The sequence below is a fragment of the Staurois parvus genome, unplaced genomic scaffold (genome assembly GCF_062004578.1).
Source record: "Staurois parvus isolate SC_StPar_1 unplaced genomic scaffold, SC_StPar_1.0 ptg000012l, whole genome shotgun sequence".
Lineage (NCBI taxonomy): Eukaryota > Metazoa > Chordata > Amphibia > Anura > Ranidae > Staurois > Staurois parvus.
Window position 1 is genome coordinate 9,182,761 of NW_028317808.1, and position 19,226 is coordinate 9,201,986.

Consider the following 19,226-nt stretch of genomic DNA (forward strand, 5'->3'; position numbering starts at 1 on the left):
AGCAAAACCTTGGACCGAGGGGTGGCGGTGGATGTGGTATACTTGGATTTTGCAAAAGCGTTTGACACAGTTCCCCACACACGGCTAATGTGTAAGGCAAACAAAACAGGCTTCCTCCCCATTGGTGATTTCATTAATCGCCGAGTGCCGGTGGGTAATCACCTGCCGGGACCCTGTGATTGACATCCGCGCACTTGAATGGCTACCCGGAAATGCAAAATCTCGTATATATACGTGATTTTGCGAACCCATGCAGCCGTGTAGCTTTGAGATGGGGAAACAGCTTTCATTGCTTGAACACTGATTGTAGTAAATTAAAAACGTTCTGACTGACATTCTGCAGTTTAGCCACAAGATGTCACTGTTTTTTCTAACACAGCCTCAGACTGCATAGAGATTTCTATATTCATGAAGAGGTGGGGTTTTAGACTTGGGAAGTGAACAAGAAAAGGAGAGGAGAGTAGCCATGCTTGAGAGAGAGAAGGGGGGCTGTGTGATTTGAGAATCCGATGTTATCCAGATGTGAGGACAGCCCTCCGTAATCAGAAATTCAGTTGAGTGAAGCTGATAGTGTTCAAGACGCAAACCCTGTTCAAAGAAAGGAAGATTGCTGCCAGGAAGCTGATGGGAAGCTGAGGAACTAAGCAATATATATACTGTGACATCGCATGCTTCGTGGAGAGACATTTGTTCTGTTCAGAGTCACCAGCGTATACAAAGCAGACCGGGGTCGGTAAGATCGTGCACGCACCTCATTTCAGTGTTGGTGCCTATAGGACTGAGACAGGCCTATAGTTACAGTAGTTAGTTAGGGTCTCTGTGTCAGGCCACAAGTGTTGTTACTGATCATTGGAAGGACTCCACAACTTAAAGTGACATTTCACATCGGAGAGCTGATAAAATCCTACAAACTCAAGCCAGACTGGCGTTTTGCTCAGAAGGAATACTCAGGCATGTGCTACAGGACCAGTTATAGAAGAGGGAATACTGTAGATTTGTGTAAGATTGTAAGCTGTTGTGCTGCACCGCAGGCTAGCCCATACTATTATTATTATTACATCGAGTTTATATAGTGCCAAAGGGTTTGCTCAGCGCTGTACAATAGAGGGGGGGGGGGGACAATACATGAAACAGTACAGCAACAACAAACAGCACACAAGGGGTTAGAGGGCCCTACTCTTTCGAGCTTACAATCTAGGAGCTAGCCCATACCATACACCCATACACTGATTCTTGTTCTTTTAGGGTAATAATAGGTAAGGTGTGGCAGCTTAGTTGTGCCCGCCAGTAGGTAAATTACTTCACTTTCTACCTTCATCCATCAGGAGGCGCCGTGCTGTGCAGCACAAGGGTCTCAGCCTTTGGGCTGGGTGTATGTATATTTATTGTATGTTTCCAGCATTTGTGGTTTTGTTTATTTGCCACATCTAAGTAAAATTCTGTTGTGACAAAAGCTGATGTTGGGGTTGCTTTCCTCGTTCGTGACTTCACTGTATCCTGGGGATCCCACCCCGGTACACGGCTTACATAGCAGTATGTCTGCTATACAGTGGCGGGTAATCTGTTAAAGGCTAAGTTCACCTTTAAGAGCATGTTACATGTTAGTCCAATATTTAGGATGCAGCATGCTATGTCCCCAGCGCTCCCCTCTCTGTGATAGCAGATGGGGGATCTTCTCCCCACACCCGCTGTCACAATTTTAAAATAGCTGGCCCACAAGGCCACATCATTCATTTTACAGTTTCCTGTGAATTAGACTACAAGTACCATCAGCCATTGTGGCTGACAACTTGTAGTTCTCAATGAACTGCAAGGGCTCTGGTGAGCTCTCTTGTACTCCATGGATTCTTCCTGCCATTCAGCAACTGCCTCCTCTCATCGGAGGAGCCTGCACAATGCATGCCATGCTTTAAAAGCTGCAATGTAAAAATAAAAAAAATAAAAAAAAAAAGATGTGCATTATCTATGCATTTTACAAAAGGTGAACTTAGCTTTTAACTGGTCACATCAATCTGGTGAGTTTGTTTCTATTGGGAAAACCTCAGGTGGTGTTATCTGCCTATAAATTACCTGAGATTCGGTTCAAACCTGTGCGTTTTGCAGTGCTTTTAGATTTGCTGAAACACACTACAGTCCATATAACATGATTTCCTATTGGTCAACTTAACATCTGCACATTTTCAACTGGTGTGATTTCTTGGAAAGGTCAGGGACTTTTTTGCATTTTTGGTTCCATAGACTTCAATGGAAACGCATTAAACATATACATGCATTTCTTGGATGATAACAGATACTTCCCCCTAGTGCAGCGGTTCTCAACCTGGGGGTCGCGACCCCTTTGGGGGTCGAACGATCATTTCCCAGGGGTCGCCTAAGACCATCGGAAAACACATATTTCCGATGGTCTTAGGAACCGAGACACCGCTCCTGTCTCCGGCAATGTGTGGGCGGGATATGCTGCCCCTGTCACTGCCTCCTCGCCGCTGATTGGCCACCAGAACTGTAGCTCAGGAGAGGCACACAGGCGGCCAATCACCGGCGAGGAGGTGGAGCTTGGAGAGGAGGAGCCGAGCGGCAGCGCGCGGAGATCAAAGAAGATCGAGGGAGCTGCAGGAGCGAGTGAAGAGAGAGGCCAGAGAAGGAAGACAGCTGACAGGTAAGTGCAAATTTTGCTGCTGCAGCCAGGTATGCAGGCTGTAGATGGGAGAGGGAGAGAGCGAGCCCAGGCTGGAGCAGGGGTCAGCAAGGTAAGTATCATTGGTGTTAGTGGGAGGGATAATACCCCATCATTTGTGTCACTAATACCAACGATGGGGCACTATTCCTCCCCCCACTGACACCAACGATGAGGCACTATTCCTCCCCTCACTGACACCAACGATGAGGCACTATTCCTCCCCCCACTGACACCAACGATGGGGCACTATTCCTCCCCTCACTGACACCAACGATGGGGCACTATTCCTCCCCTCACTGACACCAACGATGGGGCACTGTTCCTCCCCCCACTGACACCAACGATGGGGCACTGTTCCTCCCCCCACTGACACCAACGATGGGGCACTGTTCCTCCCCCCACTGACACCAACGATGGGGCACTATTCCTCCCCCCACTGACACCAACGATGGGGCACTATTCCTCCCCCCACTGACACCAACGATGGGGCACTATTCCTCCCACTGACACCAACGATGGGGCACTATTCCTCCCCCCACTGACACCAACGATGGGGCACTATTCCTCCCACTGACACCAACGATGGGGCACTATTCCTCCCAATGACACCAACGATGGGGCACTATTCCTCCCAATGACACCCACGATGGGGCACTATTCCTCCCCCTGGCACCCACAATGGGGCACTATTCCTCCCACTGACACTCACAATGGGGCACTATTCCTCCCACTGACACCAATGATGGGGCACTATTCCTCCCACTGATGCCAATGATTGTACACTATTCCTCCCACTGACGCCAATGATGGGGCACTATTCCTCCCACTGACGCCAATGATTGGCCACTATTCCTCCCACTGACGCCAATGATTGTACACAATTTCTCCCACTGACACCAATGATGGGGCACTATTCCTCCCACTGAAACCAATGATGGAGCACTATTCCTCCCACTGATACCAATGATGGGGCACTATTCCTCCCACTGACACCAATGATGGGGCACTGTTCCTTCCACTGATGCCAATGATGGGGCACTATTCCTCCCACTGATGCCAATGATGGGACACTATTCCTCCCACTGATACCAAAGATGGGGCACTATTCCTTCCATTGATGCCAATGATGGGGCACTATTCCTCCCACTGATGCCAATGATGGGACACTATTCCTCCCACTGATGCCAATGATGGGACACTATTCCTCCCACTGATGCCAATGATGGGGCACTATTCCCCCCACTGATACCAATGATGGGGCACTATTCCTCCCACTGATACCAATGATGGGGCACTATTCCTCCCACTGATACCAATGATGGGGCACTATTCCTCCCACTGATACCAATGATGGGGCACTATTCCTCCCACTGATACCAATGATGGGGCACTATTCCTCCCACTGATACCAATGATGGGGCACTATTCCTCCCACTGATACCAATGATGGGGCACTATTCCCCCCACTGATACCAATGATGGGGCACTATTCCCCCCACTGATACCAATGATGGGACACTATTCCTCCCACTGACACCAATGATGGGGCGCTATTCCTCCCACTGATACCAACGATGGGACACTATTCATCCCACTGACATCAGTGATGGGGCGCTAGTCCTCCCACTGCAAAATTACAGTTATGAAGTAGCAACGAAAATAATTTTATGGTTGGGGGTCACCACAACATGAGGAACTGCATTAAGGGGTCGCGACATTAGAAAGGTTGAGAACCACTGCCCTAGTGACATTAACACATTCAAAAATGTGAAATGCAAAATGAATTAAAAACACGTGAAAAAATGCAAACTGCACCGCAAATTGCACCAGAAAACACATCATCTGCAACCTGCATAGGTGTGAACCTAGACTGATGCTGCTTTTCACTTGATTGAAGATTTAAAATCATGATTTTTTTTTTCAGAGCACTTTGAAATGAATTAGTTGAATTTACTTTTTGTACTTTAACCCCTTCGCACCGCCATACAAATATGCGGCCTCACAGAACTGAGCTCTTATTCCGTGGGGCCACATATTTGCATACCTATCTTTGCGCGGGGAGCGCACCGCACAGCGCGCTCCCAGCACAAAGACCGCGGTGTCACTGAGAGCCCCGGGTCCTGTTCTAATGATCGGAACTCCCAATTCTGGGTCACATGATTGCTGTGATAGCCTTTGGTTGGCTATCACAGTGATCAGTCACTGTATAGCCTGGCCCCCTTGTTTTTTTTTTTTCTCTCCATGAATGGAGAGCGATACATTGTATCTCTCTAACTCCTGGCATAGAGGGAGGAAAAAATGTTTGTAACAAAAAAAAGGATAAATAAATAAATATTAAAAAATAAAATAAAAAAATACCTAGGTCAAGGTTTGATCTAGTTCTGTGCCAGGGTAAGTGTTTGGGTCAGGATCAAAGGTCAAGGTCAAAAGGCCAAGATTTGTTTTTTTTAAATTGCTGTTAGTGTCAGTGTGTTTTAGGCAAAAAAAACCCCAAAAAACTAAATGCGCACTATTGTTTCTGGGCTGTTACAGGTACAAACAACAAATAACATACACATATATGGTATCGCTGCAATCGTCAAGAGCTGGAAAATTTATTGTGGATTGTTCTTTGGTGAAACACACAGTTACATTTAAAAAAAAAAGATTTTTTTTATTTGGGCCAGTTTTCCTTTGATAATATCCTTTAAGATATCCATTACCATTTACCAACAAAACAATTTGTCATGAAAAAAACAAAGTCTAATTCACCTGGATGTACAATGTAGTTGTGATGATATGTACGGTTTCACTAACACATGTCAACAGTGCAAAATTTTGCTTAGGCATTAAGATTTATTTTACCCTTAGGCGTGAAGGGGTTAATGAACTAATAGATCACGTTTGAACTTTTGCACTGAAGGTTCATTCATTTATCATCACTATTTTTGCTAATTATGGTCTCTGAATTGTGCTGAGTGCTGTTTTATAACTTAAATACAGTGCTGTTGCCAGTCTTAGGTTGTTTAAAACTTCTTAGGCTGCAAAAGCTTTTCTACCATTTCTCGATGGAGATTGGAAATATCCTGAAAAACATTTTGCTGCTCCAAACATTTGTTGGTTTTGTATCCGTTTAGTGAAAAGTTTTTGCAGAAGTCTGCTATCCTCACTGCTGATCTGATAGTGTCCCACCATACCAGGGCATTTACAAAACCTGGAGGTCCTTTCTAAAGCTCTGTTCTTGTTGGTAGTCCCTGCCCTTCTTCTGATTTTGGCTGTGACCATACTCTGTCAAACCATTTCTGATAAAACCATTTGTGATAATCCCATAAAAGAGATCTAATTTCTGCCAAGGTTGATCCCTTGCTTTTAGAATGCATGGGGCAAGTGGCTGTAGCATTAACTTTCAGCTGTGAAGGTTTACTAGAAGCCTTCCATCTCATTTCTCACATGTGTCTCATGTTAGTTAATATGCATAGGGTGCTTTGGGTAAAGTACTGGCCTTGATTCATGAGGCCTGTAAGGGACACCATCTGTTTGGACCAGTTCTTGGTGACATTAAGGATGCTACTGGTGGCAAGAGCCTTCCACAGTGGAAGAAGCCTAAGAAACAAAGTAAATAATCTTCTCTCTGTTAAGGAACATCCCTTTCATTTCTCCACTGCTTTGACTATCATTTTGAGACCCCCTCCAAGCTTGGCTCTCCATCAATCTGCAAGGTCTGGCACTCAAAGTCTGCCATATCTTCAGACAAGCCTTCCAATCCAAGAAGGTGTTCCCCAACTTTGCTAGCCTTTGTGGGCAGTTTGCATGTAATGGATGCTTGGATGCGGGTAGTTGTCCCTCAGGGCTACAAACTGGAGTTTTGGTTCCTGCCCCCTCCATAGTTTTACTCCTTCAAACTCCCTTTGTCACTAAACAGATTAGCAGCTCTCCACTGAAGACCCTCTTGGGTCTTCTGGATCAAGGTTTAATTTCCCCTATTCCTGTGTCAGGAAGGATGCCAAAGGTTTTACTCCAAACTGTTACTATTCCTAAGCCCAAAGGGGGTAATTCACCCCATTTTTCATCTCTCTGCATAAAGTTTACATGCAATTTACCAAATCTGTCTTTACATGCCTTCATAAAGTGACTGTATGCCTTCTGTGAACATCAAAATGCTTACTTACTTGTCCTCATCTTTCCAGTGCATCAGCAATTTCTGCACTTTGCCATAGACCTCTGCGCTACCAGTTTGTGGCTCTGCCATTTGTGCTTTCACCTGCACCTTCAGTATTCACCAAGGTCCTGGCCCCTGTACTAGTCCTGCTATATTCTCATGGCATTCCAGTTATGGGATACTTAGACAACCTCCTGTTGAACAATCAGCACAAGCTCTTTTGGAAAATGTGAAGTTGATCATCCAAATATTACAGCTATTCAGATGGATACTAAATCTTCAGAAACAGTTGTTGCACCGACTCATTGTTTGGAGTATTTTTGTTTAGTCTTAGACACAGCTCAGGCCAGAGTTTTCCTTTCAGAGCAGAAACTTCAGACACTCTGGTTTCATGTTCAAACCTTCCAGTCCAGTGCAATCAAAGTTTCCACCAGCAACAGGTTTTCCCTGTTCTGGCAGCCCAAGAATGCAGCTCTGGAGTTGATGAAGTTCTCTCTCCCCATATTTTGAAGGATTCTCAGGACAGATGACAGCCTGTTGAGCTGGAGACTAGGTTGTTGTTGGATTCTCTCCTTTTGATCAAAATCCTGGAACTTCAGCGAGTTTAGCTTTCTCATCAGCACTGGACCATCCTATTAGAAGATCATTTGATTCACATTCAATCAGACAATGCCACATTGGTAGTGTTGTCCAACATCAATCATCAAATGAGCTGTGGAAAAGATATGTAGACTAGATCCTGTCCTGGGCAGAGGACCAGCCTTGTCAGCTGTGTATATTCCAAATGTAGACAATTGCCAAGTATACTTCCACAGTCGGTTGCACTCAGACAGGGTCAAGGTAGCCCAGGTGGGGGAGGCCAAACGTAGACCTTTCTTTTTTTTACTTAGTTTTAGTGTCACTTTAAAGCAGTATTAAACCCAAAAGCAAACATTTATTATATCGCAGCTTACCTATTCTTAGGTGGCTGATGGCTGTATTAGATTTATTTTTTAGGCTTTCTTTCTTTTGTTTTCATCTAGTGATCCAGCCAGCAAGCCTGGGGTGCTTACAATGGTCATCTCTTATTTATTTATAAAAATTAATATATAGGTGAGCGCTGGTGATATCTGGGGAGCAGCTAGCACACAAAGTGAAGGTAACAATCCCCTACAATAGTATATGTAAGAAAGTGCGGCGCTAAATAAATTATGGTTTCATGGACAATTGTTTCCATTTATGGATATTTGGCTATATAAATAGCACGTTTAACCACGGACATTGATGCAGAGTTTTATCCTATTTATATATCTCAGATTTTATATGTTTATTGTAACATCATTTACTACTGAAACAATGAATGAAAGTGAGCGCTTTCTAAAGACGAGCAGCTAGAACACACAGGACAACCAAAAAATCCTCACATGGAACTAAGTAAAAAGTGCAGCGCTAGAAAATAAAAAGATAAAAATAAAAAATAAATAGTCAGTATGCTTGATAGGTACTCCAAAGTCAATACAAAGTCCCAAAAGGAATGATGTATATACTGTGGTAAAGATGTAGTTGAAGATAGGTAGATGTGATCCCCGAATCAGTGAAGATCCCCAGGTCTAAGAGGCATACGTTCCCAAGATGAAATAAGGAAGCAGTCACAGCTATATCAAAGGGAACCACCACTCCTTCACTTTACATCCACGGTATCTAAGAGGAGAAACTCCTCACAAAAAGAAATGCCCATAGTAAGGTATAATATATGACATTTATTAGAGTAAAACGCAGGATGCATCCAGATTAAGTAAAATCATAACACCGCCAACAAATATTAGCATTAGCAGCCAAAGCAAACAGGACTAACCGTCCTGTCAGATGTAGTGGCCGCCGGAGCTCCCCAGTGCTCCGACGGCGTGGCGTCAAGGCGTGCGTAGGTTCCTCCTTACGCGTTGCGTGCCAAGCACATCTTCAGAGGAAAGAACCGGTATACGTCGTGACGTGCAAGTCAGAGCTAAATAGACCAAAAAGCGCATGCGCCGTAGCAAAGCGCCATTTTATCGTAGCTCACACAAAAAACACTTAAAAGATTTGCAGATGAGGCAGATTTTCGTTCCAGCTTTTTGCTTTTATCCCGTGCTTCTCTGACCAGTTTATCAGAGGAACTGTTTCTTCGTAACAAGTCCTTCTTGTTTTGTCTTAGAGCCAAAACGTTTCTTGTATAGACTCCTGCCTCTTCTGGTGCTGGGCTTTGGAACACCTTGTCCACCACTTGTGCCTCCTCAAAGTCAGTGATCACATCTGCTGTTTCACCATTCAGTGAGTCATTTTCACATAATAAATTTCCATCCAACGTGTCTAAGCTCTCCTTGGATCCCCGCTCTATCAGAGGACACTCGGTCTGTGTCCCAACAGTGATACGCAAAGGAGTCACCTCTTGTGTTTTTTTCTTAGGCTCACTGCAGGTGTTTGATGGTGTAATGGTATCTTTCACAGATTTCACCACAGAGGAGTTGGAATTACCTGTAGTCTGATTAGTATTTGAAGTTGTCTGCTGTTGTTTCTCGCTTTGTGCATTCACTGAAGTGCAGAACCGATATCATATATTATACCTTACTATGGGCATTTCTTTTTGTGAGGAGTTTCTCCTCTTAGATACCGTGGATGTAAAGTGAAGGAGTGGTGGTTCCCTTTGATATAGCTGTGACTGCTTCCTTATTTCATCTTGGGAACGTATGCCTCTTAGACCTGGGGATCTTCACTGATTCGGGGATCACATCTACCTATCTTCAACTACATCTTTACCACAGTATATACATCATTCCTTTTGGGACTTTGTATTGACTTTGGAGTACCTATCAAGCATACTGACTATTTATTTTTTATTTTTATTTTTTATTTTCTAGCGCTGCATCATTTACTACTGCACTTTACTTCACGGATCACCATGGACATTATTGTATTTAGATACTGCCCGTGATACACTTTATTGTTTGGCATTTGCTTTTTGAGCTGTTTAGCTGATATTTTCAAACTTTTTCTTTATGCACTTTACTGTTTCACTTAGCTAATTACATTCATGATGCACTTTACCATATTGTTTGATTTTTAGATTTTGCATTTACTAATGTTTTTGCACTTTTATGTGTTGCACTCTACCATTCTGCAATATATATATATATATATATATATATATATATATATAGAGAGATATATATTTTATTTATTTATTTAGCTCTGCACTTACATATCTTATTTATTTATGTAAAAACTTTATCCCAAAAGGAAAAAAGACTGTTATAAAGTATTAGCTGGTACTTGCCTTTAATTTGTTAGTGTACCTATATCTGCTAGTCCATCTAACACTCCCCTCCCCCAGACTGACAGTGCTGTAGTCTAAATGTGCCCCCCTGTGTTCATCCACAATAGGGGCACTTTAATATAGGAGGTGTGTCCCTAGCCAGATCACCAGGTGAGAACATTGGGAAAAAGCCTAGAAAAAAAGAAAAATGAATGAAACTACCACATCTAATGATCAGTAAGCTATAATATATTACATTTTTGGTTTGTGGTTTAATACTGCTTTAAGGTGTGCTTAGCCTTTAAAAGTCACCTACTGAAGACATGTGCTAGTCTTTCAGTATTAGTGGAAAAAAGCTCTCTGGAGGATGAAAAAAAAATTGCATTGTATGCAATGGCTAGATGACATGGCATGTTAAAGCGGAGCTCCACCCAAAAGGGGAAGTTCCGCTTTAAGGACTGCTCCCCCGCTCTCCATTCAGGATTGGCAGCTTTGGGGAGCGGAGGGGGGGGAGTGGGTACCCAAATTTGACAGGTACCCGCTTCCACTTTGCTTAGGCGATCAGAAACGGAAGGTGTCCTCCCTCCCTGTAGTCTTTTGGGACATGTGACAGGTCCCAGAAGACTACAGGACCATTCACGAAGCGCAGCGCTACTCGCACATGCGCAGTGGGTACCCGGCTGTGAAGCCGCAAGCTATCACAGCCGGGTACCCACACTGAAGATACCGGCCTCCTGGAATCCAGGACGGCTGGTGAAACGGGCTGCGGGGGACACCCCACGGGACCGAGAGACAGATAAGTGGCTGTTTTTTAAAAGTCAGCAGCTACAGTTTTTGTAGCTGCTGACTTTTATTTTTTGATAGGTCGAGTGGAACTCCGCTTTAACTCCCTTCAACTCCCCATCTTTGGTGATCAGTGGCACTTATCCCCCTCTTTCCTGGCCTACCAGACATCATGCTCAGATTAACATCCCTAAAGTTTGTATTTTATCTGAACAGAGAATGTTTACATTTGGACAAAACATCCTGTTTATCCATAATTAGGAACCAACCAAAATTTGTTCCATGCATGGTCAGCTTTAGAGGAATGGAATTTAGTTTTACCCAGGCAGGGTAAAGTTCCTCTTTACAACTGATCATACACTGCTACCATTTTGTCTGGTTTCTGCTACAAGCTGTGAGGTGTACAACCCCACCAGCACCCATCTCTGTTCCACAAAAAGTCAATAATTATATAAACTTTTGCGAAAGGAGCCTATTGGAAAAATTTGGGCAGATGCAGGCACTGTTTGGGCATTCTAATATCTGCCAGTGCTGGATGTCAGAATACCATAGCCAACCAGAGGTGTACGCCAGTAAAGTAAAGTAAAGTAGGTCCCCTTTAATGTGCCTCCTCCCAGGCTGATATCTCCTATAAAGAGCAAGAGGGGGAAGGTCAGTGGACCCTGGGAGAAGAGAGCAGGAAGGAAGATCAAGCTGCTATGCTCCTGTTCACCTTGCTGGGGGAAGGCAGGGCACCATGAGGAATCCTCTTTCAGGATGCTTGGGAAAGATGAGACAATGCTATTCTATCGCAGACCTGGAGGTTAGACTGTTGCGTCTAGGTTTGCCCCGTGGTCCCCCCCCCAATTACAGGAAGGATACCGGTGACAACTGGAGAGAATGTAGGCTCATCACTACAACTGAGCAGAGGAGTAAGCATTTCCCAGATGGAAAGGGATCAACTACCTCTTGTACTGTTCTGGGGTCTTGATCCCAACATTGTTAGGGGCTACTAAGAGAATGTAGGCTCATCACTACAACTGAGCAGAGGAGTAAGCATTTCCCAGATGGGAAGGGATCAACTACCTATTGTACTGTTCTGGGGTCTTGATCCCAACATTGTTATGCTGCCAATTGAATTGAAGCAGTAAAGCAGATAATCAGCAACTTCAGTCTCTGGGTGAATTTGTCTAAAAACCACAGTTAATTATGAGGAGCATATAAGGAGTTATTTCATGTCTATATCTGGTTGCTGAGCCTGAGGAAGAATGAGGGCCAGTGTGTGGATACCCTTGGGAGTAAGGGTATTGAGCAAGCACATTCAGAAGTGTGAATGTCTGGTCTCCTGCCACCATCTTCACACAGGAGGTCACAGTTGGGCAGAGAAGTACATATGCCCTGGAAGTCATTACAACTTGTAGGGGGACCCGGCTGCTTGCTAAGGCCAGGCACAAGGCAGCCAAGGCACTGCTTCAATGCTAAACAATGAAAATCTTTTAGATTTCTTTCTTTCAGCCTGCAGGCTCAGTGAAAGAAATCTGCAGTATACGAGGTGGTGTGAAAAAGACTAATTTTGTAACGCTCTTTGTTCTAACTTGCTGTCCATGATGAAATAGCAGAAGTGGTAACACACGTGGCTAGAATAGCACCATTTGCACAGCTCCCAATGTACACAGGGCAATGTCTTTTGACACACTGACTTATGAAGGTAGGTGCTCCCTGTGAATGTGCGTGCAGCCTTACGCTGCCATCCATTGGTGTGTTACAAAACTAGCCCATATACACAGCGATGTCTAGATATAGGAATGTGTTCTGCGTTTAGTCACACACAAAAAAGGAGGACACAGCTGCAGATTTTACATGCGTAGATTTTACTCATGTGTGCCATAAACATAAACTTGTATAAATGTGCATGGATTAAAGTACTTTAGCCCCTTCCTGCCTCCTGGCCCTTTAACTGTTTCTAAATGATAGGAGGTGGAGGTGGGCATTCCAATCAAATGACCGCTGCGATTGACAGTTACAGCAGTCACATGATCAGAAAGCTCCTGATCGTAAGTAAGCTTTCCAGTACAGCCGGTTTCTGTGCTGACAGTGCGCTCTCAGCACGGTAAAGTGTTTACATAGGGCTACACATGCCGCTTAGTGTTAAAGCCCACCCGCATATATGCGTATGGCCAATATGAATTAGTTAACCGCTTGCCTATGGGGCACTTTCACCCCCTTCCTGCCCAGGCCAATTTTCAGCTTTCAGTGCTGTTGCACTTTGAATGACAATTGCACGGTCATGCAACACTGTTACCAAACCAAATTGTTATAATTTTTTGAGACAAATAGAGCTTTCTTTTGGTGGTATTTAATCACCACTGGGTTTTTTATTTTTTGCTAAACAAATTAAACATTTAAAAAAAAAAAATGTTTTTCTTAGTTTCTGTAAATAAGTAATTTTTCTCCTTCACTGATGTGTGCTGATGAGGCTGCACTGATGTGGGCACTGATAGGTAGCACTGATAGATGGCACTGATTGGCACTGATAGGTGGCACTGATGGGTACTGATGGGCATTGACAGGCATCACTGATATCAGTGACATCACGCATGTGGTCCCGCCTCCTTGTGACATCATTGACCCAGGATGCCCCGATTGATGATGCCACAAGACGCGGGTTCACACACGTTATGTCCCCGGGTGGCCCCGCCCCTTACATATTTAAGAATTGTCAAGCCAGCGGAACAATCAGACGGCTGGGAGCTAGCGTCGGGAGTGGAGCTTTCTTTTTTGTTAAATTTCTTTTTCAGGTAGCAGCAGCGGCGGGCATTGTGATTGACGTTGGATCTATTTCGGAGAGCATTCTTTTATTTTTCTTCTTTTAATAAAGGACTTGTCAAAGACTGTCTACTTTATTCACACTACACTTTTTATGTGAATGGGTAGCGGTACCATGTACCCCATCCTCATTTACATGGGGGGCGGGATCTGGGGGCTTCCAGATTCCGATAAGCCCCCTGCCCACAGACCCCCATAACCACAGGCCAGGGTTGTGGGGAAGAGGCCCTTGTCCCCATCAACATGTGGACAAGGTGCTTTGGGGGAGGAACCCCTCCGAACCACCCCCCCCATGTTGAGGGCATGTGGCCTGATATGATTCAGGAGGGAGGGTGCACCTTCCCCCCCCTTTTCCTGACCTGCCTGGCTGCATGCTCGGATAACGGTCTGGTATGGATCTTGGGGAGGGACCCCACACCATTTTTTTTTTGTTTTGGCATTGGGGTTCCCCTCAAAACCCATACCAGACCCGAAGGGCTTGGTATGAATGGAGAGGGGACCCCTCAACATTGTTTTATTATTTTTAATGCCCTTTCTATGCAGCTGAGCTGCAATATGTAGGTGGGGTGTTGTGTGGGTGTGGCTTGAGTGTAGGCAGAGAAACAGGGGGTCACATTGTGTCTTATTGTAGGGGGCCCCAGATGGTCCCTCTGATGAATGCCGCTTACCGGCTCTCTTCTCCTCACGTGCTGTCAGTGTGAGGAGAGGACTGCTGATACCCGGCATTTCCTGTTCACATGTGATCAGCTGTGATTGGACACAGCTGATTACATGTTAGAGCCTACATCATTGGCTCTATACCGCTGTCGGTGATGCGCTGTGTCCTAGAGACACAGCGCACCACCGATTGTCACGCCGCATGCCTCTGAGGGTGCACATGCGCAGATTGAGTGGTAGGCTCTCATATGATGAGCTCCCGCCCATCTGTCATTTCCCTATATAGTGGGCGGGAGGTGGTTAAATACATATCCTACACACAATCTTTCTTTCATGTAGAAAATTTACATTTTTTCCATGTAAATGAGATCTGGCTCTGCCAGCAAGAACCTTTCTTTCATGCAGAAAATATGCTGCTAAGCGCAGCATTTTTTTCTGTCTGTGTGAATGCGCCCTTAGACCAGGAGTCCTCAAACTACGGCCCGCGGGCCACATGCGGCCCGCCGAGGACATTTATCCGGCCCGCCGGCAGGGGCGTATTTGCTGCAAGGAAGGAACACTAAGTACAGAGGCGTGCAGGGGGCTGCTGTATCTTACCTGGCTTCGTGTCCCAGTCCCACGACGATCCAGTCCAGGAAGCGCTGCTCCTTTATTCGCTCCGGCCACTCCCTGACTCGATGTTCGCGCTGCCGCTTGGCTCCGCCTCCTCACCGGTGATTGGGCGCCAGAACTGTAGCTCAGGAAAGGCACACAGGTGGCCAATCACCTGCGAGGAGGCGGAGCCGAGCGGCCCCACGAACATCGAGTGAGGGAGAGGCCGGAGTGAAGAAGGGCAGCTGACAGGTAAGTGTGCCGTGCAGATGGTGCTGCTGCAACCAGGTATGCTGGCTGCAGCAGCACCATGCTGGAACAGGGGTCAGCAAGTTACGTGTCATTGGTGTCAGTGGGAGGAATAGTGCCCCATCATTGGTGTCACTGATACTAATGATGGGGCATTATTCCTCCCACTGGCACCAACGATGGGGCACTATTCCTCCCCCCACTGACACCAACGATAGGGCACTTTTCCTCCCCCCACTCACACCAACGATGGGGCACTATTCCTCCCCCCCACTGACACCAACTATGGGGCACTATTCCACGCCCCACTGACACCAACGATGGAACACTATTCCTTCCCCCACTGACACGAATGATGGGGTACTATTCCTCCCACTGACACCAATGTTAGGACACTATCCCCCCCCCACTGACACCAATGACAGGGCACTATTCCCCCCCCCACTGACACCAATGATGTACTATTCCTCCCACTGACACCAAAGATGGGGCACTATTCTTCCCACTGACACCAATGATGGGACACCATTCCTCCCACTGACACCAATGTTGGGACGCTATTCCTCCCATTGACACCAATGTTAGGACACTATCCCCTTCCCCCACTGACACCAATGACGGGGAACTATCCCCCCCCCCCACACTGACACCAACGATGGGGCACTATTCTTCCCCCCACTGACACCAACAATGGGGCACTATTCCTCCCCCCACTGACACTAATGATGGGGCACTATTCCTCCCACTGACACCAATGATGGGGCACTATTCCTCCCACTGGCACCAATGATGGGGCACGATTCTTCCCACTGACACCAATGATGGGGCACGATTCTTCCCACTGACACCAATGATGGGGCACTATTCCTCCCACTGACACTAATGATGGGGCACGATTCTTCCCACTGACACCAATGATGGGGCACTATTCCACTGACACCAATGATGGGGCACTATTCCTCCCACTGACACCAATGATGGGGCACTATTCCTCCCCCCACTGACACCAATGATGGGGCACTTTTCCTCCCCCCACTGACACCAACGATGGGGCACTATTCCTCCCCCCCCACTGACACCAACAATGGGGCACTATTCCACCCCCCTCTGACACCAACGATGGAACACTATTACTTCCCCCACTGACACCAATGATGGGGTAATATTCCTCCCACTGACACCAATGTTGGGACACTATCTCCCCCCACTGACACCAATGATGGGGCACTATTCCTCCCACTGACACCAATGATGGGGCACTATTCCTCCCCCCACTGACACCAATGATGGGGCACTTTTCCTCCCCCCACTGACACCAACGATGGGGCACTATTCCTCCCCCCCCACTGACACCAACAATGGGGCACTATTCCACCCCCCTCTGACACCAACGATGGAACACTATTACTTCCCCCACTGACACCAATGATGGGGTAATATTCCTCCCACTGACACCAATGTTGGGACACTATCTCCCCCCACTGACACCAATGATGGGGCACTATTCCTCCCACTGACACCAATGATGGGGCACTATTCCTCCCACTGACACTAATGATGGGGCACGATTCTTCTCACTGACACCAATGATGGGGCACTATTTCGCTCCATAAGACACACTTGGGGGGAAATGTCTGTGCGTCTTATGGAGCGGCCGGCCGGCCCAGTATTCCCACCACCGTTGTATGTCTGCAGTCTCTGGTCATCTCATGTACTATGTCCGCAGTCTCTGGTCATCTCCTGTACTGTAAAATAGGTTGCGCTTAAATACCTACAAAAGTGTAACAAAAAAATAAATAACAAAACAATAAGAAACAATATTTTAAATCAAAATAAAATCCAGCAAAAACGAAAAAGTCCAAAAGTTCAAATAATCAATAATGTCCAAAATAATTCATCACCAAGTAAATCCACCACCAAAAATGGTTAAATAGAACTCACCAGAGTAATATGCTGATTGTTGAAAAACCAGCATATAGTACTTGTTATTCTGGGAGAAATGAATAATATGGTGACAACAACACTGAAGAAATGAGGGATGAACTCCAACAGATGATGTGCTGCAAAAGTTGAAAATCCACTCCAAAGGTGATTTAGTATCCAAACTGAGAGATGATCAGACCGTCACTCAAAAGCGAACAATCATGGTGCAGTATGTTTTAAAAAGCATCAAACTTTAATGAAGAAATGCACTTACAAGCAAGGTGTCCAGACTGACACCAGTATAGACAGCATGTGTAATGAATACAGGCGACTCAGACCCAGTCAAACATGCACATGCTACGTGCAGACAAACCAGGAGTATTTTGAACCTCACATCCAAAGGCACCGCCCTAAGCTTTTCGTCATCGAAGTCCTCACAGAGCAGATGGATCCATCCGCTCCATATTATTCATTATAATATAACAAGTACTATATGCTGGTTTTTCAACAATCAGCATATTACTCTGGTGAGTTCTATTTAACCATTTTTGGTGGTGGATTTACTTGGTGATGAATTATTCTGGACATTATTGATTATTTGAACTTTTGGACTTTTTCATTTTTGCTGGATTTTATTTTGATTTAAAATATTGTTTCTTATTGTTTTATTTATTTATTTTTTACACTTTTGTATGTATTTAAGCGCAACCTATTTTTTGAAGTTTTGTATATCCTATAAGTTTATAGGCTAGGTTTTGCAGCTTACTGTTTTATATAATTTCCGTGGCGCTGGTACTTTATTTATATATATATATCTCCTGTACTGTGTCCGCATTTGTTCATAGTTTTTTTTTTTTTAAACTATAGTCTGGCCCTCCAACGGTCTGAGGGACAAGGAACTGGCCCCCTGTTTAAAAGTTTGAGGACCCTTGCCTTAGACTGTTATAATAAGGTGCTCATGTTTTAAAAATACTAGATTGTAAGCTCCATGAGCAGGGCACTCCCATTCCTTCTGCATGAACTGTATTGTTATCATACTGTCTTCCTTTATATTCTAAAGTGCTGCGCAAACACATGAATAAATAATAATAATAAAAACACATGAAAATGTTCACTTCTGGAGGAGTAACAGTACAACTCTTGTAAAATGGATCAGCCTTGAATTAACTAGTTGCTGTTCGGCCTATTGCATAATTACAACTGGGTTGGGCTGCTATCGTTCTGGAAGGATGTCATATGACTTCCTCCCATTCTTGCTGTGCATACACATTGGCGTTGGCTCTTTACCATGGTATCCGCTGTGTCCAATCATAGCTGATCACATGTAAATAAATCTTGGTTATCTCCATTTCCTTTCCTCAGCATAGCAGAGCAATATAAAGCAATGTCCTTTCACAGTAAGGCTCTATGTACACGGGATACTTCTGAATGATGGAAACTGACTGCTGGAAAACGTAGGTTGAAAAACGTCTGTTTAGCTGCGTTTGCATAACGCGTTTATGTGCGTGTGCGTTTGCGTTTAGAAGCGTTTTTTAAGGATAAGCACAGGAGAACCTCCCAAATGCCCAGAATGCCCTGAAAAGTGGTAAATTATTAACTATTTCAGACTGTTTCAGAGAAATACAGACAGTAGAAGCAGAGACAGCAGTATGTGTTGTGGAGCTTAGGTGTGAGTTGCTCATTAACATTTCTTTTGTTTCCAAGGGTGGGTAGATGACTGTTGGAGTGAGTCATTAAGGTCACCTAGCAGGGGGTCTACTTGAGGAATTTGAGGTGTGAATGGTCATTAACATATCTTTTGTTTCCAAGGGTGGGAGAGGTCTGAGGTGTGAATTGGTCATTACAATGTGTGACAAGCTTGGTAGAAACATCCTGTGTTCAGTGCTTTGTCCATCTGAGCACCTTGAAAACTCTTTTCATGCATTTTTCATGATGAAAAAAGGCTCTGGACAGCATTTGGAAGTGGAAGATTTAAAATAAATTTCAAATGCAAACGCTTATAAATGTGATTTTCAGCAGTTAGCCACGTTTACAAGCGTTTTGCGTTTGAAACACTGATAAAATCGACTGCTGAACGCAAATTTTCTGCGTTCAAAAAAAACAACTGTAAACTCAAATGCCTGTTAACGACTGTA